The sequence below is a fragment of the Arvicanthis niloticus genome, chromosome 2 (assembly GCF_011762505.2).
Source record: "Arvicanthis niloticus isolate mArvNil1 chromosome 2, mArvNil1.pat.X, whole genome shotgun sequence".
Taxonomy (NCBI): Eukaryota; Metazoa; Chordata; class Mammalia; order Rodentia; family Muridae; genus Arvicanthis; species Arvicanthis niloticus.
Genome location: NC_047659.1, coordinates 115,387,144 through 115,412,815, shown reverse-complemented (window position 1 = coordinate 115,412,815; position 25,672 = coordinate 115,387,144). Strand labels below are relative to the sequence as shown.

Here is a 25,672-nt window from a genome sequence, read left to right as displayed (position 1 = left end):
GCCTCCTGTGGAGAGGGGGTTGCCTTCCTCCATTACTTTACACTGTTAGGACAAGAGTCTTGGAAATGTAGCTAAGAGACAGACGCTAGAGCTTAAGAGACAAAACAGCATAGTTCAGTTTAGAAATAAGGTGCTTCAGGGAGATACAGGTTGAATGATCAAAGCATACGGATGGCAGGTATGGGTGGGCATGTACTAGGAGGGAGAAAGTTAGTTAAATGCACATGGCAACTACTGGTCCATCTGTCTACTTCTCAAAAACAAAACCTCTGCCATTGCTTGGTAATGGTTTCATTTTCTGTAAACATGGCTACATAAACCCTATAGAGTCCGCACAATTCCCTGTGCTCCTCAGGGGAGGATGGAGGTGGTATCCATCTGACTCACGCCCTGAACATATTTCCTAGTGGAGACGGACACATTGGTACCCCTGAGCTAAAAGAGAAGATTTTGTGCATCTGTCTGCAGGTGTCACCCAAGCCAAGCAGAGTGACAAGTGGCTGTCACACAAGGATGAAAAGGAGGCGAGACAAATCATCCTGGTGAAGAGTCCAGAACAAGACCCTGGGAGAAAACTGACAGTGAGTAATGCTGCCCTTGTCCTCATTAATCAGTGGTACAGATGGCGGGGATTGCAAAAGAACATCCAATGGCAAACTCCTTTGAAACCTGGCTAGAGGCTCTGCCCCACCCCCATAGCTGGAGGAATCCCTCCCAGCTGGAATTTCATCTTGATATTTCCTTGCTATTTCTGGAGTGCATTTCACACATTCTTGACTGAATATGCAGCTTCAATTCCCTTCTTATAATTCCATTTCATTTCAGAGTGGTATAAATGAGAAAAAAAAATCATACCTCCCAAACAGAGAAAAACATAATCTTCTCTCTTTTGGGATTCTGGATTCATCACAGAGGTTAAAAGCAATTTTTTACAATAAATAAAATTATGCATATGATTATACATAGTAACTCTCCACATATCTATATATATTATAAAAACAGAATATCTTTGTAAATATAAAGTATATGTGCATATAATTCAATATCCTATGTATGATTTTTTTTCTTGATGATATTTTAAAAAGCTAAATCCTCTTATTTTGTGAGCACTTTCCTCTTTTAAAAAACGATCAAAGCAGACAAAACACCACATTAATTGTACAACATGAAGTTGCTGTTGTCTCAGAGAAATACTATTTCACACAAACCTCATGGGAAAAAAGATTAGGAAGACCATAATATGGGTTTCATTCCAAGCTGACATAAGTTTTACAGCCAATTTCTATCTCAGCAAACACAGCCACACAGTCTGGAACTAAGACAGGGCTCTGGGAGCCCCTGAAACAGTGTAGAGACACAGGCACTTATGTCTAGACAGAAGACAGCCTGGTGTAGCTTTTTCCTCTACCTGGAAGTTTTGGCACTCTTCAAGTTTGCTGCTAGTATTTCTATGGAGTGGAAAACTACTGGAATCTAAAAGGTCTCAAGCTTTCTAGACATTTGTTATGTCATGATATTTTTTTCAAAATATATGAGCTTCTGAGTATTTTTTCTTGTCTTTTTATTTGTATGTGTGTGTTCATGTGTGCGAGTGCGTGCTTGTGTTCCTCTGTCACAAGCCACCTTACTTTTTGAGACAGCGTTTCTCACTGAAACTGAAGCTGAGTAGCCAGACTGACTGCCCAGCAGTCTCCCGCTATCCTCCTGACTCTGCTTCCAAGAGCTGCTGTTACACGCATACACTGCCTAGCTGTGCTGCTCCCCTGGGTTCTGGAGATGCACACCCAGGTTGTCATACTTGTGCAGGAAGTACTTTCCCCACCAAGCCATCTCTCCATCCTATGAATTTTGGCCTATTTATTAATTTTCACAATAGGAACATAAAATAAACTCACATTTTTTTTTCTAAGAAAACTCATTTTGAGCTCTAGTTTACACAAGAAAAACAGTAGACAAGTCAACAAGTTGCTGCCCATTTAAAGAGGCCACCTCAGGACGATGCGCACAGAGAATAAGCTTCTGAATGATCTCCCTCCAGCATGCATTATGTGTTTTTGTGATAAATGTAAACCTGTCTGCTATTTCAGAGTTCACCTTCACTCCAGGATGTACACAGTTCGCTCTGCTTCAGCTAGTCTATGGGGTTGTTTCCCTGGGACCCTTTGCCCATTCAAGGACCAGGTGTAGGGGCATCTGCCGTCACAGTCAGACACAGATTTATCAGCACTTAGCCTGGTATTTGTTAGTTCTAGGTACTTGATACAAGTTTCCTGAATAAAAGTAGCATCTTTAGGGTATGTTCATTAACCCACATTTGTTAAGTGAAAGAAACAGAACTGCAAGTATTGCACATGGGAAGATGACTTAGAAAACATTTTTGGGAGGTTGGGGAAGTAGGGCAGGTAGCAGAAGGAAAAAAAAGGAAGTTACAGAAGTGGGCAAGCAAGGCTCAGCCCCAGGGGGAGCTAGGCAGAGAAAACGCTGGGCTACTTATCTTCTCACGCTCAGTCATTCAAGGGCTAAATTTCCTAATACTGTTTAACCCAGAAGGGTCAAAAATACAGTGGCAAGGGAGAGCCCTCAGGAAAAGAAATGTAGGTTTACAGTTGGAGATCAGGTCAGGGGAATCGCACTGTTAAGATAACGGGTTATGGGAAGAATACTGGCTGTGTCTCCTCTAATTGAAAATGTGAATTTACACCAGAATTCAATGAGTGCGCGCACACACACACACACACACACACACACACACACACACACACACACTAGACAACTTCTTTGTAATCAAGATCAAGTCTTTTATGAGAGGAGTTAACTGCTCCAGAGTCCGGCTGGATGGGGAAAGAGGTTGAAGGTACCTGCAGTGACTGTAATGCAGCACGAGAGCATCCACGTTCCCATGGCTGACTATGCCACGGGTGCTATCTTCTTCATAATGAGATGAAGTGCTGGACATGGGTGGCTAGTAGAAACAAGGATGTAATTTCTTCTCATCAAAGTTTATGACCCTCTTTTACCTTTTGGAGATGGAAGCCTTGAGGTTGGTCTCCTTAGTTGTAGGTGTTTGGAGATATAATTGTCTCTTCACTAAAAAAGGAGGTGGGGGCTAGAAATCATGTGTCTCTTGGTCCATTTTCACTCTACCGATAGGAACTCAGGTAGGAGAAGCTGAGATTAACTAAGGGAAAATCGATTGTTTTGGAGCTGTTGTTAGCAGTTATCCTGCAGGCCATTGCAGAATCATCAGAGTCTGCCTCTAACTGGCATGGCCAGGCAATGTATACGCATTTACAGTGTCTGCTAGAGGACAGTGGGTTCCAAAGTTAGAATTATAGATAGAAATGAAAAACACAGAGAGTAAGGAGCTAGAGAGAGAACCACAGCCCTTCAGCCCCTTTCCCTGACCAGTAGGGTCTGGATATGATACACTGGGCAAAGCAAGCTAACTAGGATCTTCAAGTTGGCGATTGACACTCTCTCTCTCTCTCTCTCTCTCTCTCTCTCTCTCTCTGTGTGTGTGTGTGTAGAATGACACTACAAATGAGAGGCTCTGCTTGTATAGGGGTTTTTTACTTCATCTGTTGTAAGTATCAGTCCTGCCTGGGAGACATCTCTTTTTACTGTATATAGAACCAAGTAAGAAAATTCCTGCTCCTTCATAAGCTCCCTTCACTGAAAGAGAACAGGAAAAAAAAATCCAGACTAGAACTTATTTAAAAATGGACACCCTTCAAATTAGCACCAGATATATTTTACAGAAATGTATTCTCATTTACATAATATAATATATTCTCATTTACATAACATAATAGGACAGTCTCAAATTTGAGGGATCATTTTGGTGCTCTGGTCTGTAACAGGTCAGCAGAGGGCTTGGCCTCCAGGATGGCCTGGAGCTCCTATGCATTTGAAGTGGAGTAAAATGGAGCATCCATCCATATCATGTGACTTCATTAATTAGACGGCACAACCACACACAGGATGCGAGTTTAAGTTCCTAGAAATTGGGCCTTCCCTCAAATGATACACGATCTTACAGATCTTACATTAGCATTCACTGTCTAACACATTATCAGATTAGGGGAGGGGACTTTCTTTGGTATTAGATGGTGGATAAAGAAATCTTGGAGGAACTGAAGGTCCTCTTACCCCTACTTGCTCTGAAAAGTAATAGCCTAGAACAAATGAGACAGAAATAAAAGAGAAGCAGCTATCATTTTCAGAACACAAGCTTGGATATGGATTTGAATTTGGAATTGGAAATCTCCATTTCACATCCGGAAAAATCCAAGGTTCTCTGATTTCATCATTTAAAGCACCAAGTGGGCTTTGTGTATATTTGCCGTAGTGTTTGCCAAAGGGTGGGCTTGTTGCCATATTAGGTGGTAATCTGACTTAAAACGGAGTCTGTGTTTAAGGAATAAATGTGATTGATCGCAATGCTCAACTCAAACTCTTCTGGTGTTTGAACGCCGGGTAGGAGGGAGGCATCTATCTATCCTCCCTGGGGTGAGGACTCGGGCTGTGTTCCTCAGAGGTGTATGGTGATATTTTTATAACAAACAATACCAGTTGCTCTGTCTGTGGCTCATCTGGCTCCAGTTGAATTGCAGCCAGTCTATTTTAAGTACATTTTGTGACTCAGGGTGGGGAGAGCAGGTGAAGCTCATGAATCAGTCTTGCAGCCAGGCCTAATTGAACCCAAGGACATTTTATAATGTGGGCTTGGAGGACATTATCCCCTCACATTAAACGAATTGAGAATTCAAACACAGTGGTGTGTCAGGAACATCCGGGCTTGGTCTGTATTAAATAATTGGGCAGAAACTTGAGGGAACTGGGTGACGAATGCAACCAATAAATAAATCATCTACAAAACACCCCAAATAAAACTCAAACCTAAAACCAAAACAACAAACAACAAGCCAAAACCAAAACCAAAAGTGTCCCCCGAAAGAGCTGAATGCTTTTTAAACAATAACACACCGAGGCATTGTGTTATCTAACTGATAACAGTTATAAATGAAGTCTATATAGGTAGAGAGTAGCTAGCATCTTTCCACAGAACTGTAACTGCAATCAAACGGCAGGCAGAAAGTCCAGTAATAGGAATAAGTGGCTTCTATTATAATTATAATGTGTCAAAGAAGATGAGATCCCGAGACAGTGTCCTTCCCCCTCTTACTCTATCATTTTCAAAGCATGTGGTTGCACAACCTGTGTCTCTCCCCACTATTTTCCATTACAGTGCTACGTGACCAGTAGCATACAAATTGTTTATCTCTTGGATCACTTCAGTTTCCCATCTGGAGTGGTAATATTCACCTGCATTAGATCCATAGCAATGTGTGAGAACCCACAAAAGAGTGGATGAGATGTTCCTAAGTTGTGGAAAGAAAGAAATCTTGTATATGGATATATTAGGAGAAAAGAACATTTGCAAAAAGAGGTCTTAATTATAGTTCCCTGTGGGTTTGAGTTCTTCCCGCTGCTGGGCATGGCTGGCCAGTAGGAAGGTGAAACGCTGGGAGTTCGACTGCATTTGTCCCATGCTGGGCACTGGGCTTTAAGGGAAGTGCCTGGACACCGCTCAGGGGGTGGGAAAATGCAGTCTAAGGTGTGGAAAGCTGAAGTTAGGGTTCCCAGACCCCTAGGCACGCAGTCATCCCTGGGGTGCTGTACAGAGGAGTCAGAAATGAAGGATCTGCTCCCAAACTCCTGGCATCACTAAGTTGTGAGGAGTTGGGAAGCGGAGGGTGTGGGCTGAGGACTGCATTTAGCTGGGGGCTGAGGGGGAATTGGGAGCTCCAGTTTAGCTTAGTGGTGAAGGTATCGAACAGTTGTCTAGAAGCACAGATGGGCCTTCTACAGGAGATTTCGACAACGCTTTGTAGACAGTCTTCTCCATGCTCCCCACATGTGGTTCTTGATAAAAGACAGTCTATGGTTCTAAACTGTTTATTGACTATTCATTGTGGAAAATGGATGCATACCAGCTTCTCAAGGTGGACCAGAGATTAAATACCTTCAGCAGGGAGGAATATCTAGGTGCTTATTGGCTAAACTCTCAGGGCCTCTAGGTACCTCATTAGCATGGAGAACTCTGTTCTGGGTCTATGTGACCACAGGTCATGTTTCCTTATGTGGGAAGTGTGGCACATGTTCCAGGCCAGGAATCTGGCAGGAAGCATGGAGGGCCATTTCAGGTGTGTACCCACTGAATTTCTGGGGTCTCAGAACCCCTCTGCCTTACCAAGCTTCCTAGCATCATTTACATCACAGTTCTCTATCTCCTTTCCAGAAAATATGACCTCTCTGAATGATGTGAGTTCTTTGGGGATCTGGTATATTAGGCTGTTTTCAAAGAGATCAGACTCTTCCCTGTACTGTAATGGTTAACATTAAAAATTGCTTCTTAGGGGCTGTAGCAATGGCTCAGCAGTTAAGAGAACTGACTGCTCATGCAGGCCTGGGTTCCATTCTGAGCACCCACATGGTCAGCCTCAGCTGTCTGTAATTCCGACTCCAGGCTATCCAACACCTTCTTCTGCAGGTGTTACCTTCTATAGGTACTTATTGCATGCACGTGATTCAAAGACATATATGCAGGCAAAACATATACGCAAAATAAATATAAATAAATCCTTTAAAAAAAATCCCTGCTTCTTATATGCCAATCACTGTCATGTTTTTTTTCCCTCAATTTTGTTTTTTAACATTGTCATTTAAGGATGACTAGGCTGACACTTGAGGTTCACGCTGAGCCAGGTCTAGATAGCTGCAACCCACCTGGTCAGTCCCTTGGTAGTAAGTACACATTTTACTACATTGTAGAAGGCATTTGTATCTGTTAGATAACAGCAACTTCTATGTCTACTGAAGTCCTCTGAAACAAGATGAGGAAGGCCTTTTAGTTGAGCCTCAGAAGGACCTTAGTCAGAAGACAAGACATTTCAAACAAGATAGAAGAATAAAGTTAGAACAACTAAATGTATTTGCTTTCAGAAAAACAACAAAAAATTTAAAAAGCACCTTTAAATATAGATGTATATGTATATGTGTGTGTGTATGTATGTATGTATGTATGTATATATGTATGTAAATTATCTTTAATCCTGGAGACAAAATGAACAGCGGCAGGTGGATCTCTGTGAATTTGAGGCCAGCCTGGTCTACATAGTGAGTGGCAGGAAAGGCCAGGGCTATGTAGGGAGACTGTCTTAGGAACCAAACCAAAGCAAATCAAACCAAACAGGTCACTGCCACATGTGACAGGCAGGGCCAGCTCTCCAGCTCTCATGGCCTCAGAAGTAGCTCTCCTGCTACCGCAGGCAGAAAGGGGAAAGGAAGGGGGATATATAGTTTTTTTTATATAATATTAATTTCAAAATTAAATTATAATTTAAAAATATGTGCAATTATGATTAGAAAAAAACACCTCAAGTGGCTGGAAAGAAGACTCAGTTACTAAAAGCATGCACTGATCTCACAGAGAAGCAGAGTTCAGGTCTCTCAGACATCTGCTATCATGTGCACATACCCCCACACAGACACACTAATCCTCTAATCCTGGCGTTATGCATATATATAACTGAATTTAACAAGAGCAATAGTCTTCCTGGTCCACCACATCTTGCTCACTGAGGGTAACTACTCAGTATAGTAGTTACTATATCACTTAAATATCACTTAAAGTTAAGTATCACTTAAAGGGTTTCCATGCTTACCGTGGGTTATCGCTCTGCATTGGCTACTTAAGGTGTCACCAAACTGACCCTAAATAACTTGCTCCTTTCTTTTTATCTGGTTTTCTCATTGAAGAACACAAGAAAATGACACACAGTGCCAGCAGGACTGAGGCATAGTGGCAGTCGCAGGGAAACACAGGGCCAGATTCCGCAGCACAAAGTAAATGTCACAGGTAACACTTATGAGTTGTCTGGGCTTGGGAAAGCTATCATTTCATGTCTTGGTATCCTATTTTCATCATCCACAAGAGTGGAATAATGACATTAATAGGTCCCCCATCACAGGCTCTTGTGAGGATCAAGTGCAATGACATATAATAGCTCCAGAACGTTTCCCAGCATGCTATGCCTATATGACCATATGTAACCACGTAGAACCATATAGGCATCTCCATTGTCTCTGTGTCTCTTGTCACTCTTCCATCTTCCTTCCCTGGACATTTAAAATTTATTCCCTAAGGGTCCTTTTGAGGATTTTAGTCTTATATTAAAAATTAAACAGACACATTTAAAACTAAATGGTATTTGGTGTTCTACAGTGAAATACACCCAGTTCTTAATTAACCTCTCCAGTGGCCCAGAATGATATATACACTTGTAATTATTTTCATTTTGGGATCGTTTAGTTTCAGTTTATATAATGCCAAATCAAAAGCTCTTAAAAACTCCTGATTTAGCCCCTTCAGTGATCTGTTGAATCCTACCATGAGAAATAAAGACTTGGGTAAGTTATATTATACACCATTCCCTCTCATACATTTAACATTTGGCTGTGCTGGTTACTAAAGCTTCTATATATTTGATGGTTCTGCTTCTATTTCACATTCCATTAGTCTTCTGTAACACCCCCCATAATCTTTTATTGTTATGTTGTAGCTTCCTTTCCTTTTTTCTTTTCTCACAGAAGATGGGAACACTCCCTCCTGTGCCACCTACTTGGTAGTGTTGTGGGTCTCACCAACAGCACCAATAGTTACAATGGCAGTGGTTATATATATATATGCATATGCATGTACTAAGAAGTGGTGTTTGAGATATATATATATATATATATATATATATATATATATATATGCTTGTGTGTGTATGTATATCATATACATGTACTAAGAAGTGTAAAGTGGGAGCTTCTCTGCCTTGGCCTTGCATATGTACAGACTACATACAGACCTAGACTCCTTCAGGAGTTAGGCAGGTTGCTGGCTCTGTAAAGGTTCATACGGTAGGTCTCTTTGTGGACAATCACTTATTTAAATTGGCGTATAGACACACTTCTTGTGAATGCACACATGTTCTGGACCGTGGCCTGTGCCATCTTCCATGTCATCAAGATCAGGGATGACTGTTCCAAAATGGTAGTCAATACCCTAGCAGGTTACACTATCAAAGTGAGTCTGATGCTCAATATAATAACTGTGTAAAAAGAGAAGCTCTTTTACCTTTTCACACTGAACTCTCCTTCAGAAGATGTTTAAGCAGTGACATCTCATATATGTATTGCGCATGACTCAGTGGTTACCAAAACAATCACCAGGAGTGCTGACTTCCTTGTAGCAACTGCCAGAGCACTCCTGGCTTCTGTCACTGTTCATTATGGCTATTACATCTTTTCTCATTGCAGTAGTCACCACCCTTGCAAGGGTTCCTATCCCGAACAAACACATCCTCAGATTATTCACGTGACCTTCCACTGTCCCACTCTGAAAGATCACATTTCTCTTCTCTATTTTCCACAGAGTGCCAGGTGCCGGGATGTGGAACACATTGCAACATAGCCCAGAAGCACACTGAACTCCAGACTTCAGAGAACAGACAGACAGACAACAGGGATGACAGTCACATGATTCAGAGGGACTATAGTCTCACTCCTTCACTCCTCCCTTGTTTAACCACACTGTTCCCACTGTACTTTCTGGAACATCTCTTGATTCCACAAGTAGTTGGAACAAGGATGTTTAGATCACCGTCTTTCTGCTCTCCTCTTATCCCATGGTGTCTGATGCAGTGCGGACTGGCCTCACACTGGCTATGTTGCTGAGGATAATTGTGACCTTCTGAGTTTTCTATCTCTATTTCCTGAGTGCTAGGATTTCAGACATGTATCACCATGTCCAGTTTTAGGACTGAACCCAGGGCTTCATGTACACCAAGCAAAAAGTCTACATTCTTAGTTACACGCGTAGTCCCCACTTTCTTCTTTTAAAATTCTCTCATGTATAATTACATTGACTTTTGCATTGTCAACACTATTTTTTTTTAATTTTAAAAGTCTCCTTTATACTCTCCATGATTTCTGTAAAAATTAAAAACAGCAGCTGATTCCTATTTTATGGCTTCAATACGTTTGTGGAGTTCTCTGAAGACACTAATTAAAATGTTAAAAAAATATTTCTATCACCAGAATTACCTTTGGTTACTTTGTGGACAGCTGTTCTGCTTATCCATTTTGGTCATCATTTGGGGAAGGATCCTCAAATATCTGCCAACCTCAGAAAGCATTTGTATAGGTATAAATGTACAGAGAACAGTAGTGGAAGCTTACCTGCTTGGCTTTGTACGGACTAACTTCTCCTCATCAAGAGGCTCCTTATGACCTTGGGCATCGGAAAGGTCCAGAGAACCCTCAGACTTAGTCAACTACTTTCCTTGGAACACCTTTATTGGATTTAGAATGATTTTCTGGAGGTACTGTCTAGGGAAAGTCAGTAGTCACTTGATATGGGGAAGAAATGACTGACTCACCTATTCTATGGAAAAGGTGACTTTTTGATTAGTAGAGTTTGTCAGATGTTGTGCAATTACACTTTTTGAGGAGAGAATGCAACAACCGCCTAGGCTTCTCAGGCAGCCTCAGAGTCCTAAGCTGCCATGAAAGTAATCTGATCTTCAGAGCAACCATGGTGTGAGATGGTCTAAGACACAAGAAAAGGCCACCTGTAGGCATGGAAGATGAGTGCTACTGGCTCCTAACATTGTGGTCATCCCAGTCCACTTGTCATTCACCTAATATGCTGAGATTTTTGATAGAGTTGCTGGACATTATGGAGCAGGTATCATTATCTTGCTACGCTCTGTCAACAGTTTGGGACCATAGACCCACTGAACTGAATTAAATCACTCTTATTTTCTACTACTAAGTTTTGTGTGGCCATTTACACAAGAGACACCCAAGGCCCACTAATAATCCTTCAGTTAATTAACCTAATTCCTTCTTCTCTAACAAGAGAATTATCTTACCCCTTTTTAGTCCATGCTTGATGTTCCATGAGTGTGTCTAAAAATCATGTCTCATGTCCCTCTTCCCTTTCAAACATTTTCCTGTAAGAGCTTAGGGTTGATAATTTCTGGGCTCCTGGTCACATCTTTTTTCTGTCCTCTAGAAGTTCATTAAGTTCTTCAGGTCACTATGGAACGCCTTCCTCGCCTCTTAGATGACGGCGGATTAACCCACTCTGTGACATGCTGTTGTTTCAAAGAACTTGTAGACATGGGTGGTAAATGTCCCTTGTGAGAAGCAACAGTGAATTACTTCAGAAGAAGAGAGGAATTCTTCAAAGTGGGACATTTCACAGCATCTTTGAGTTAGATGTAGGCTGTCTGGGAGACAGGACACATGTCCCGGTATGAAAAGTCAAAGGCTTTCTAATCCCTCACCTTGGGACTATGAGAAGATACATTTTCTTCTATTTTAGTTGAACATTCTTTTGTTCAGTAATTGACTTTTCAGCAGAAATTTTGAACTTCAGCTTCTAGGCTACAAAAATGTACCCACATGAAATCTGTAACTTAAATGAGTCATAAAAAATGTATGTGTTTATACCCCCAACATATAGAGAACATCTTCCCCATGTAACCACAGCCCTGATTTCTAGCCCCACAGAGCAGCCTCACTCTCTGAGAACTTGACACAACTGCGATCGATTCTACAGTGTTCACACGTCCCTGTCTGCTTCGTTCACTCTGCGCCCTTGACCTTCATCTCCTCTGAGCTCTGTGACAATGATTTGTTTCCTCTTATTGCTGAGCCGTATTCCATTTGTCTGCTGATTTACTGGCCAATGGGAAGTTCAAGAGGCAGCAGTTTGGGAAAACTGCTATTAACATTGTGGAATAAATCTTTTAAAAAACTTCTATCGAATCTGTTGACAATTTCATACTTGAATGAAGCGCATTCTGATTACAGCGACTCCTCCAGCCTCTCCCTCTTCCCCCATCTATCCCCTCTCTTATGTCTTCAGTGGTTTCTGATTTTTTTTTTAGATTCATTGAGTTAAACCAGGATCCTCTGCATGTTGATATGTTTGGAACCACCATTGGTGTCTGGAGCCTGATGGGGTCTTCCATGGATACACAACTGAAGACAACGACCTCACTTTCTCAGGACCCTGGTATTTCAGCAGGATGGGTGGGATCCCATGAGCTCCTTCCTATTCCATTACTGACTGTTCAGAGGAGAATCCTGGCTCTGTAAAACCCATCAAAACCCCATGGCTGAGGTGGTCTTAGGCCCTAAGAATGGAGTTACTACTGTTGTTTAGTGAAACTGTCAGGGCTTCAAACGGCCTTTTAACTATTTATGTTTATAACCATAGGCAATATTGCAGCCAGCTTTAACTAGGAATTATAAAATTGTAACAAAAGTTGGCAAACGCAGAGACACATGGCTGCTCAAGGTGGAATAAATGGACATTATGAGGATGCTTTAGATCCAATTTAAAAAAAATACTCTGTGTTTCCCTGTAAGAGTTTTGGAGTCTTCTCCGACAGAATTTCTGGGCAACTGAAATGTGTAAATGAATCTCTTTTTTCTTGATTTTTCAACAAACATAGAATTCTGGCTTTCAGGAGTTGTGGGGAAGATATTAAGCTTATCAAAAGTGTCCTATGAAAATCAAAACCCAGATTGCCAAACTGGAAAACTTGACTCCAGAATGTCTTGAAAATAAGCATTTTGGAGAGATAGGCAGTCTCCCTTTAAATGGCAGATAAACACTGCATAAAGCCAGGAACTGAAATGCTTCTCCTTTGACTATCATGTCTCAGCCTTTGGGAATGGCCATGCCCGGAAAACCAAGTGCTGAGGAGGCAGCTTGAAAGGAAGCGAAGGTACAGGAAGCCTTTTCTCTCCTTTATAAACACACAGACTCTTTTATAGCAGATATACAATTTGTTGAACAACTTCCTTTAGAACATGAGTAGTAGTGGCAGCAGCAGCAGCAGCAGCAGACACATTTAATGAATTTGAATGCCAGGCACTTTCTAAAGATGTTTCCCTGCATGCTTTACCTAACTGAATTCTCATGCAGCTCTTCTGAGATATGTACTTGCTGTTCAGCTAAATTGTATCTCCCCAAAACCTAGAAGAGCGTGGCCTCACTTAACAGGGAAACTGTATTTGGAGACAAGGTCTTGAAATATGGAGTGGAATGAGATGTGGTCCTTAGAACAGACCCTAACACAAAGACTGGCATCTTTGGGGAAAATGGAGCTTAGTATGCAATGATATCCAAAAGGAGACTTGGTGAAGATGCCTAGATATGGTGGCTATTGCTATACCTAGGAGAAAGACCTCAGAAGACCCCCTCAGCACTGTGACTCAGCTTTTCAGCTTTCCAACTGTCAGAGAAAAACCAAACCAAACCAAACCAAACCAAACCAAACCAAACCAAACCTTTCTGCTGGTTCAGCCTCATACCCATGGTCCCTTGTTCTGCTGGCCCTAGCTGACTGGTGCAGTGAATATATGCTATAATCTCTACTTTACAGATGGGGACAATAGAAGATTACAGTAACTGGCTGGAATTGTATGGCCAAGACCAGAGCCAGCTGAGTGACAGAGAAGCCAATTCTCTAAACCAGAGGTTCTCAACTTGTGGGTTGAATGACCTTCTCACAGGGGTCACCTAAGACCATTGGAAAACACAGATATGTATATTACAATTCATAATAGTAGCAAAATTATAGTTATAAAGTAGCAACAAAAATAATTTTATGGTTGGGGGTCAGCACAACATGAGGAACTATACTAAAGGGTAGCAGCCTTAGGAAGGTTGAGAACCACTGTCCTAAACAGATAAAAATTCCTTCCCAATCTCACCCAATTAAATGGAAAGTGTGTCCCTACTTAATATGTAATTATACCCCATTGGGCAGATAATCCTGTGTAAGTCAGGCAGTCTGCAAGGCTCAGTTAGTAAGCAGAGTCCAAGAAGGTGCAGATAATGGTGAGTGTTTTGTGAAAGATTGCCTAAGATAGTTTCACCACACTAGACCTATTAGCAAGGATGCCTAACCTACGACATGATTGCCCCTTATCCCTGCCATGGAGCTCAGTGGTGTACAAGCAGGGTCTGTCTGATGTCTCCTAAGGGGAGAGGTGTCTGCTGCAGTCAGCTAAGCTTCTGACCCCAGAAGCTGAGGATGTGTTTGTTTCATGGTGACAAGCACTTTGCAGAAGTCCCTAAATAGTTATAAGGGTCCTTATAAGGGAGAGGGATGAGGGGCTGAGGGAGTGGCAGGAGGTGTGGTGATGGTGGCAAGAGGCTCAGGTGACATAAGGAAGGGCCCATGCTCAAGGAACCTAGGCAGCCCCTAGGAGCTGAGAAAGGCAGTGTCCCTTTGATGCTTCCAGAAGGAACTCAGCCTTTCCAGCATCTTGTTTGTCTTTTCATCTCTAGAACTGTGAGAACATCAGCTTGGGTTGTTTGAAGTGATTAAGCTTTTGCTAATGTGTAGCAGAGGCAAAGGGAAAGCTCCACACCTGTCCTGACGAGGAAGTCATACCAGGGATTAGATGCTGCCCGGATCCACCAGCTCCAAGCTGACAGATGCTGAGATTTGGTATAAAAATGTCCTGCTGTCCTAATGTCCAGAGGGGGCACTGAAGCCTTACATATGAGGCTGTGTCTTTAATAGGTCTACTGAATGCTCTAATTGTTCCCACAGTGCTGGTAGGTGCTCATGGCTAACTCATTTTCCACAAAGGGACTAGCAGCTTAGGACATGCTTCTCCAAGTCCCATAGCTGAGAGGGGATACTGAGAACCACATGTGCCAAAGTCTGGAGCCAATTTTTTTAAAAGCTTAGAGAAATATTGGGATAAAGTTGGGGAGATGGCTCAGCAGTTAAGAATGCATAATGCTCTTGCAAAGGTCCCGAATTCAGTTCCTAGACTCATGCCAGGCAGCTCACAAACCCCTGTAACTCCAGCTCCAAGGAACCCGATGGCCCTGGCATCCATGGGCACCTGTATTCACATGCACAAACCCACACATGGACTTGCACACTTATACATAATTTAAAACAAAATAGATCTTTAAAAAATTAGAATATATGATTTATCGTCTTAACCATTTTAATTGTTGTTACAACCAAATAGATGTGTATTTATACACACACACATATATATACATATTTTCCTTTTAAATTTACTTATAACTTTTTTCAGACATGTATATCTTGCATTCATGTTCTTTCACATGGCCACGCCCCTTTCATGCCCCTCCTTCTCCTGTTACTTCTGTTATCCTAGTCAGCTTTATTTCTACTTTCATGTCATATACATATTTGATTTTATAGCTCTCTATAAAAATCTAGGCATCACCAAGGAAAACATACTAGACATATGAAGACATACATTTGTCTTTCTGAATCTAATTTAATTTACTTAATGTGATTATTGTCAGCTCCATCCTGCCAGGGACATCATCCATTCTTCTTCATGGCAGACAAGAATTCTATTGTGTACACATATTACAGTTTCTTTATCTGTTCCTCCATGGATGGACACCTAAGTTGATTCTGTAACTTAGCTTTTATGAACTATGCTGCAGTTAACATCAAAGGCACCAAAGATATTACATCTCTTCAGCTTTTCCTTATAAAAATGTCTGCTGGTAGTAACTATCGCTCCCATCGTTACCATCTGCTTAACTAGAATTCCCCGTTCCTGAAAACAAATTTTAGTATCAAGATAGTTTTTTTTTTGTTTTGTTTTGAGAATTGTATATTGCAGAATGATCAGCCTTGGTGTATCTACTCAACAAGCAAGCTGGGCAGACCTGCTCAAACCTCTGAGGTCCGGGAATTCCATCTGGAGGCAGCGAAGACACAGCATCAGAGGATTGTCAATTTGCTCTTCCCCCCACTCCTCTTCTAATATCTCAACGCCCATAATCAGCTTGAAGAAGCTAATGAAGAGTCAGTGCCCCTATTCCCTGGGCTTTGGGACTAAGGTGGTAAATGTTGGACTGTCTTTCAAGGGAAAAGTAGTGGTTTTGTGGGAATAGAGAGGATTAGCTAGGGGTTAATTGCATAGCCATAACCGATTAGTAGAAATCTGTATAATTAATATCAAGATGAAGATATAAATTCTTAAATGGCACCAATTTACTTTGTTTACAAATTTTAAGGTTTTCATTGGCATGAGCTTCTTAGTGATATAAGAGTGAGATGAATATTGTTACTCTCATAGGCATTGTACCAGTATAACACATTTAGGAATACAAAGCTTAGACCCAGTCCTTCTTTAACTTTTTAAAACTGATTTGAGATGGTCAGCCTGTGAGTTAAGGGACTATAGCAAATTCATGACTTGGAGTTTATTATAAGGGTGTTCTCTATGTTTTATTTAGAAATAGCTGAGTGGAGTTAACAGGCAACAGTCCAGATTACCTTACATGGATAGTTGGTTTTCAAAACATCAGAAATCCTTAGAATTGACATGACAAACATTTCAGTATTAATGTTCATTTTCATTAGAGACCTGTCTGCTCCGGACAGCTTCCTATATTGAATTCTAAGAAGAAATTGAGCATCCTTGGAGTTACTCCAGTTGTGGTGAGACAGCCACTAGGCAAGAATTGCCACTTTCCTTCTACAGACAAATTATTGTCCAGAAAAGGACACACTTGCAGAATAGTCGACTGATTATATCTGCCTAGACAGAGTAATCAGCCCTTAATAATTCTGCAGCACTAAGGTCTGTCAGATGATCCTGGGCCAGAAGGCAGAAGAACAGATGCTCCAACATTTTGAAGTAGAGCGAGTGTCCAGGTGTTCAGAGGTCTCTATAAATTGGCTAAGTTTTAGAAGCTATGCTTTGTGCTTCCCACAATTATAGTTAACTCAGTCATTCTGGATTTCTGACGGGGTTGAAAACTTATAGCTATTTACCTCAAGAGAAAAGATTTGAGTGGATGGTCGTCAGCTGACATTCATCCTAAAGCCAGGTTCAGAACTAAATGTTTTAGTTAGGATAGATGACAGAGGTGCTGGTTAGTCAACAAAAGGATGGACTGGGTATTAGGACTATCTTGTACCTCACTGGTACAAATTGGCATAATTATGCTCTAATTGTATTTTGAGAGAAAAGTTTCATTTTAACAGGAAGGGTGACGTGTAGGAGGAGCTAAGGTAGGAGGAGTACTGAGAGGAAGAAAAGGAGTAAGAAGAGGAGAAGAAGAAGGAGAGGAGAAGCTAGGTGATGAAAGAGAGAAAGATGGGTGAGACAGGGAGGCAGATATTCATGACCAGTCAAAGATAGTTGTTATATCTAGGTTGGTCAGTGGGTTACACCTCTGATTGAACAATTCCAAACTTATAAAGCTTATGATTAACATTATTTTAAAAAATGTATAAATGCAAAAAAGGAAAAGGGGGCATGGGATAGGGATTTTCTAAGGGGTGGGGATGGGGAAAGGGGATGGCATTTGAAGTGTAAATAAAATATCTAATAAAAAAAAAAGAATTCCCCGTTCCCCACTAATCCAATGTCCTGACAACCATCATACTCTCCACCTCTAACCTTGACTGCCCAAGTACCCCGTGTAAGTAGAAACATACAGTATTTGTCCTTCTATATCTGGCATATTTCACTCAGCATAATGGCCCCCAAATTCCTCCATGCAAAAACCCAAGCTTGCAACATTTGTATTTCCCCTCACTAGCCTTCAAGGGAGCTTTAGCCTGGATTAGGGTCATGTCCTTCCATGACATCTCAGCATTCGTGGCTCAGATTTACAAAAGTGTGGCACTCCTGCTTGGTCTTAAACAATACTGTAATGTCGAATTATGAGACCAAAGTGTGGCTAGGAAGTCCCTGCACTGTCCGTGGAGGAGCTTACTTAGTAATTACAAGTGAGTGACAGACATTTGCAAAATTAAAAAAAAAATTAGTTTTACTGTCCCTTGAGGCGTTGCAGGCATGGCTGCTGTGTCACGTGAGCATCAGTAGGTGGCAGGGAGGAGAGAGGCTATGTCTACCCTCAGTGTTCTGACTACGAACATCTGAATGATTAGTAGCCTAGCATTCCCTTAAAAAAAAGTGAGCCTGAGATCACCACCAGTCTGGCATCATGCAGGCCCCAGTGGCTTCCAGGACCAGGAGCAGGCCAGATAATAGAAGGAACCCCGTCTGGGGCCTGAGGTCCCAAGCAGGAGTGAGCCAGAGAGAGATGACCCTCGCATGGTCGTCGGCCACATGGGGAAGTTATGCAAGGAGTGAGCCTGAGATGACCACCAGACCAGTGCTATGGGGCCTGGACAGGGAGCTAGCCTGAGATGAACACTAGTCAGGCACCACACAAGCCTGGGGGTGGGTGGCAGACTACTATGTTCAAGATGACCTCTTCCCAGTGTCTTAATACACTAGCAGGTCATAGCACTCCTGGGACAACCCCAGACCCAGAGATCCCAGCTGCCACTAAGAGGAGCAAGTAAGTGGTGGAGAGATGGAGAGAAACAGAAGGATGTGGGCACAATGAAGAGAGGCAGAACTGGGACTTGAGGGTAGTGAGGAATAGCCTGATGTGAGTAGCCAGTAATGCCACCTGGGACCATGGTGGGGTCCTGGCCCGGGCTGCCACTGGGGTCATGTCTAGGTCTAGTGGTCCTCCAGCACCAAAGGCCAGGTGGACATCCCTGGTCTGGGCTGTGACCCATGTTAATGTCTAAAGGCTGGATAGAACTGGCCCTACCCCTTAACTGGGCATCATGGGACAGCTGGTCCTGGGGCACATGAGAGCTGGAGAGTTGAACCCACCCCTAGCCAGCTACAGTACTTGGGAGAGCAGGTACTGTACATTGGGGGAATTGTGTGTGAGCTGGCCTTGAGGATAGAAGTGTAGGTGACCTGGCCCTACCACCTGTCTCTCATTTGGTAAGCTAGATGAGGGAGAGATAGCCTCCTCCCCACTGCCCCTTACCATCTGTGGCAGGTGAGAGACCAGGGTCATGAGAGCAGAGAAGCTGGTCCTGCCTTTCACCAGCTGCAGCACTTGGGAGAGTGGGCCCTGTCCCTCACTAGGGCAGCATAACAGAACTGACTCTGTGGCAGGGACATGCCTGAGCTGTCCCCACCACTTGCGTGGCATGCAGTGACATGGGCGAGGGAGAGATGGTATTCCTTTACCCCTTGCCACATACAGCAGGCAAGGGATCTATCTGGTCCTGAGGTCATAAGAGTGGGAGGGCTAGCCCTGCCCATCACCTGCTATAGCACTTAAGAGAGCAGGTCCTGCACTTTGCCTAGGTAACATAGTAAGCTGGCCCTGGATGTGGGGGTTGTGGGTGAGCCAGTCCCGAGACCATGGGTGTGGGAGAGCTGGGCTTCCTCCTGTCTGCTAGGCAGTGGCACGGATGAGGGAGAGACACTGTCCTTCCCTCTCCTCCCGTATCCCTTGCCATCTATGGCAGGCAGAAGAGCTGGTCCTCACTGACTGTAACACTCAGGAAAGTGGGCCAAGCACCTTGCCTAGGCAGCAGGGTAGAGCTGGCCCTGGGAGCAGAGGATGCTGATGAACTGGTTCTGAAGGCATGAGAGTGGGAGAGCCATCAGGCTGACCAGGTCAGATACCTTTCAGGCCCAGGTCCAGAGCTTTGATTTGGCACACTCTAACATCTACTCCAACAGCGAACTGCTGGAGTGCATAAAGAGGCTGGTCCTACAGATCCAAAGCTACAGAATCTACATGACACAGGGCAACAGGATATCCAAGAGGAGCCCCAGTGAGGATCCAGTATTGATAGAGTAGCAGAAGCCAGAGGCCTCAAACTAGACCAAGGAGTCATTGCAATGAACATTTGCAAGAGACATGTGGACAAAAGAGTATATACTGTGTGGGATGTATGATATATATATATATCTCCCACACAGTATATTTTCTCTGTTGGGGGTGGGGTTGTGAGAGTGGAGAGTGGGTATGAGGGGAGGGGAAGATAGATGAGCAGGATTGGGGTATATTATGTGAAATTCACAAAGAACCAATAAATAGTAAAAAAAAAATTCAGTCTCCATAATTTACATCATCTCCCTTTCCACATTAGGTACCAACACCAAGTCACACAGAATGCTGCTTCCAGCACATTTCTTTCCTTCTGTTCTTCCTGATCATGGGAAGGTGAGAGAGGGAAGCATTATCATTCTACAAACTGAAAGCTGATGTTTTGGCTTTATTTTATATCTTCTGTGATGCCTATGTTCTCAGGAGAGTTTGTAAAAACATTTTGAATCACCACTCACTACTTTTAAAGTCACTGGCATCTGTATCCCACACACATACCCACAGGGCCATGCCAATTATGTTCTACATAATGACGGGGTTGTTCATGTAATTGGTTTCAGTCCTGGGTAGAGAGCATGTCGCTTCCACACATTTGAGCCCATGGCAGCTCAAGGGCCAGAATGAACTTCTACAATGCTGCTCAAACAACACTCCCATGGAGAACTCTCCCTTCTTGCTGTTCTGAATGTAGAAGATATGTTTTCCTTGGAGCATGCCTCTCTGTCTGACCTACGAATAGTCAGTCGCTTTACTGGAGCCTAACTTGACACTTGAAATCCTTTAGAGTAGTGCAAGCTATGACAACTGTGCTACATAAGAAAATATTGGGTTTTATATATTACCAAGACATATGAAAAAAGGGTGTCTGCCATCTGGTTGCAGGAAAGGACACCCTGCTTTTGGAGAGGACATAGTTTTCCAATATCCAGGTTCTAATGTAGAATTAGAATCTATGCTTTTTAAATTTCTCAAATGGTCTCTCCTTGATCCTGACTTGTTACTCATTTTTGTTGTCAGAGTCCTTTTCCAAAGCCAGGTTACCTGGCCATTGTAAGTGGCAGAGAACCTGAGGATTCTCAACATTAATTTTCTACTCAGTTCTCTGGTCATTGAAATAATGGAAATCAAATGTGGTAGGACAGGTGGAATAGTTTATTGGCTCCTGTTCATCACTTCTCTTGTTGATACCCATGTGATTATGGAACAAGGACATTCTGCATCACACGCTGCCTTTGTCCTATTTTCCAGCTCTGTCTGACACATAACCCCTGTCGTCTCCTCCAACGCCAGCAGTGTAACTTTAACATACAGGATAGAACCTTGTGTGAACCTTAGCCAAGTGGCTTTCCAGAGTCTCCTGTGATTTACAGGAACTTCTGCTATCATTTATCAGTCATTTCTAATTAGTCTTATCCAAGTATGTTCTTAAGTTACTTGTCTGAATTATAGGATGTTAGAATTCATTAGAATGTTATGGGGATATATGTCTGTATGTGCAGCTTAATATCTTTGTTGACCTTCCTGGTACTATGTAGCTCACTCAGTCAACTTGAAGGGCCTCTCTTAGCATCTGTTGGCAGGTCTGATGCTAGCAAACTCTCGGCCTTATCTAGGAAAGTCATTACATTCTTGAAAGAGAGTTTTGTTGCAGACCATACCTGATTGGCAGTTTCTTTCAGCCCTTTGAATATCCTATCCCTCTCCTTTCTAATCTACAAGGTTCTGTGAGAAATAACCCACCAGCAGGCTTATGGAAGTGCCCCTGTATACGACGAGTCACTCTTTGCCCACTGCTTGAAAGAGTCTTTATTTTAAATTTTTAATTCATAATCAGCTTCGTTTCTATTTTATTCCACAGAACTCTAAATGTATTTGGACTTTAACACATTTTCATATGAAACACAGTTAAGAAACATTTGATAATTGCAGATTTAATAATCTAAATCCCAGTGTAAAAACTGTCAGTCCTCATAGAGTATGTCACACTGAATACAACCTCAGCAGGTGCAGTCTTGTCCTGTGCCAGCTCAGCTTCCTGTCAGAGTCATAAAATACCAGAGGAGAGTCAGCTGAAAAGAGACATTTGTTTTTGGTTCACAGGGTTAGAGAGTTCAGTCTATGACCCCTGTCCCCCTTTCTTTGGGCCCTTGACCAAGCGGCACATCACAGGGGGACGGGTGATAGGGCAAAGCCACTTACCTCTTGATAAGCTTAGAGCAGAAAGAGAAGGAGGGACTAAGGTCTCAACATCACTTTTCAGGTATATCAACATATATGATGACGTCACTTCCTCTGAGCAGAACCTCAGTTAAAGAGTCACAAACCTTCCAACAGTGCCAATAGCTGGAAATCAAGCCCTTATGAGCTATTGATCTGAACCATACTACTAGGAAAATTATAGTAAATAATCATCTAACAGACACTTGTGGCTGGGATGTAGCTGAGTTGGCAGAGTGCTTATCTTCCATGCATGAATTACTGGGCCCGATCCCTAGTTAATTTATTTTTCATTGCTGCAATTCAAACGCAGGGCCTTTCAATGCTAGCCAAGTGCTCTACCACTGAGCTACATCTCAGTCTGATTTGATTAGTTATATAACCACTAATTATTAAAACTCACCGAATTTATATACATACTTCTTCAAGTTTAAAAGAAATTTAGACATTATTCAAGTTCTCCCTTTGATTTGTCTATAATGCAGATATCGGTGCACTCGATATGGTAGACGTTTCTTAGATTTTCTTCATTCTTTTCCTTTTTGCATGGCACTAGGATTGAACCAGGACCTCACACATGTTGGACAACACATGTCTGAGCTATATTCTAAATGCTCTTTTTAAGCTTTTTGTTTTGAGACAGTGCCTCACTAAATTCATGAGCAGAGCCTTGAACTTGTTCTGTAGCAGAGATAAGTATTGAACTTGCCATCCTCCTGCCCCAGTCTCCCCAGTAGTACAGGCAGGTGCCACCAGCTCTCTTTTTCCTTTTTGCCCTTTATTTCCATCATCTCAAATGACCTCTCCTCTGCTTAGGACAACTTCCTATTAATTCCCTCTAGGGAACACACACACACACATACACTGCCTGTTTCTGTTTACATCATTTTCTTGCCTTTGTTGACTTCTGTATTCTCAGTACCTTGATAATGGTCATTTTGAATTCTTTTAAAAAAATTACTACTTTTCTTATTTTTTGAGATTATAATACAATCACATTACTTCCCCTTTTCTTTCCTCCAATCTAAGCAGTTCCACATACCCATTCTTGCTCTCTTTCAAATTCATGACTTTTTTACTCATTGTTATTATATGCACATACACACATATATGTGTGTGTGTGTGTATATATATATATATATATATATATATATATATATGCATAAACATATATTTCTAAATATAGCTAATTTGGAGACTGCCATTTCCCTAGGATCTATTTCAGAGATTAGTTCTGTTCCTTTGACTGGGTCGTGCTCTGCATTTTTTTCCTGAAACTCACTGAGAGTTACACCATGAGACCAGGCTGGATTTGAACTCAGAAACTCAAGCACGTCAGTCACCAGAGGGCAGGCACTAAAGCTGTGTGCCACCACACGCTTGCTGTGTTCTGCATTTTAAAAATTATCTTTTAATGGTTTGTTGAGATATGGACCTGAAGCAAAGCTGCTTGTTCCCAGGCTATGGGCTGTTTTCACCAAAGGGAATAGGATCATCAATCCCCTGCAGGAGAGATTCTGAATGTCTCCTGTATCTTCTCTGTGCTTCTGGGTCTATTCACCAGCTAGTTGCAGAGCTCAGCTTGTTTCTACTCAAGTGCTCCCTCTAGTGTCAGTTGTGATAATAATATTTCTCTGGTGGTGTGGACCATGAAAGGGCTTGCCACTGTTCTCTGAGGTCCTCAAGCACCTGTAGCATGCTGTCATCTTTCTTCTTCAGTGCTCTGTGCCAGGCAAGGCAGAAACAAAATTCCCAGGCAGCTCCCAACGGCCAATTCTGGATGTCCTACCCTCTTCTCCCTCTTAGGGGAGGAGCCATGACTGTGCATTCTGTTCCATTTTAGCACAGTTCTGCCAGGAGGATGGAATTTGGTGCCTTAAGTGTTGTAGAATTTCTTACCTCCCCCACTGTGCTTCTCTTTGGGCTCCTGCCCACATAGGGTTACATTTTTAGTGAATTTTGAGAAGTGATTTTTGAGTGATTTCACAGAAGAGGTCTGGTCCATATCTTGTTATGGAGTCCAGTGGGGAAGGAAGGAGCATGGGAGGTTTCCCATTTATTCCACCTTGTTCATGAATTACTTAGTGAACATTTGTCAAGGGAAGCCACTGTGGTTGCTCCCAGATCCACTAACTAATAAAGTAGGGTAGCGGAGTAATGTTGGTCAGACATGTCACATTCTTCAGTCGTTGCCTAATATGTTAATTGTTTTGGATTTTTTTGTTATTTCTCTTGACTTCTAAAATATTTACCAGTTTTCCAACCTGCACCCTTTCCTGTATCCCCATGCTACAAGTAAACGAAAGACTCAATGCATTTTTATGTCCATAAAAGGGGTAAGTAGGCAGATTTCCTAAATAGACAATGGTCAAAAATTGTCTCAGGCCGTTGAACTATGGAATGAATTGAAGGACTTTATTCTCTCATAAAATCCCAATTGTTCAACGTAGGAGATATGATGGTAGTAGGAAAATACAGAAGAGAGAACATCTAGAACAACAATAACAACAAAACATACAATTGCTAAAATGTGAAGAAATGGTAAGTGGGAAAGGTTCTTGGTGTAATTAATTATGATAGCACGTAGAAGAACTTAGGTGAGTCTACCCAAAAGGGAGGTGGATCAATGGATGGCACAGATCCCTAAGTGTGCCTTTTGTTTTGCTAGATCTTGGTTAAGCGTTTTGCATTCAGATGCCTCTCGGATAAAACTCACTCCTTATTTTCAGATAATAAGGATGTTTGATATACTAGACTCTGATGGGCTTAAGCTGCAGCCCTCCACAAGGTCAGGCATTTCACACCAATTCATAAAACCGCAAGGAAGAGTTTTCAATAGAAGTTGAGGGGACCTTGTTCTTGTCCAACTCTTCCAAGACTGTCTATGGGATTTTTTTGAAGTATTTAACTGGCTGTATATAATAGCACACATTTATACTACACTGATCAAATGGGCATATTGATAGTATCTGTAATACCCAGCACTTTCTCAGCAGAACTAGGGGACTGTGAAAACTAATTTTTTTCCTACATTATTTATTTTTTATTCTGGAATTTGGTGGATAATATCCTTAGGAGGTGCAGTAAGACCACCAGAGTAATTTCACATAAATACTTTAAATTGTAGTATAAGCAGCGAGGTAGCACTGAGGAATAAAATTTAGGAGAGAGACTATGCTTATGTGTTCTCGAGAAGACCCATTTAGACCCCAATTCAGAAATATCCAATTGCTATTGAAATGAGTTGTAGGTATTGTAAAGATGGATTTGAATCTGTCTAATTCAATGTCCAATTTGGGGGTTCCTTACTACGAAAATGAAATAAAAATAGATATTTCTCAACTGAAACAGAACAATTCACCTCCTTTGGGACTGACATGACCACATTGAGTTCAAGTCCTTGCTATGGAGTCTGGCATGTAGTTTTCTTTCTTAGTCCTGATGCATGTGAAATGACCTTGGTGACTATTACTATCTAAAAATCAACACTTTACAAATCCAAACAATACTGAAGTATAACTACTAAAATAAATTCAAAGGTATCCTGCAAAGTTGTGGTCAGCTGTACAAAACGGAAGGAACATTATATTTTTAAAAAAGGACTCTTATGGATGAATAGAAAGAAAATGAAAATTGGAATAGATC

General features: G+C 42.0%; 1 protein-coding gene and 1 non-coding gene across 3 annotated transcripts in view; one reads left to right on the top strand and one right to left on the bottom strand.

The window, feature by feature from the left end:
• Slc24a3 (solute carrier family 24 member 3) overlaps window positions 1-25,672 on the bottom strand; it is a 452,844-nt gene that overhangs the window by 62,650 nt on the left and 364,522 nt on the right. The window lies entirely within an intron of this gene.
• LOC117704771 (small nucleolar RNA SNORA17) lies at window positions 17,929-18,059 on the top strand. The gene has a single exon (XR_004606301.1). It is a non-coding gene; the product is annotated as a small nucleolar RNA SNORA17 (small nucleolar RNA).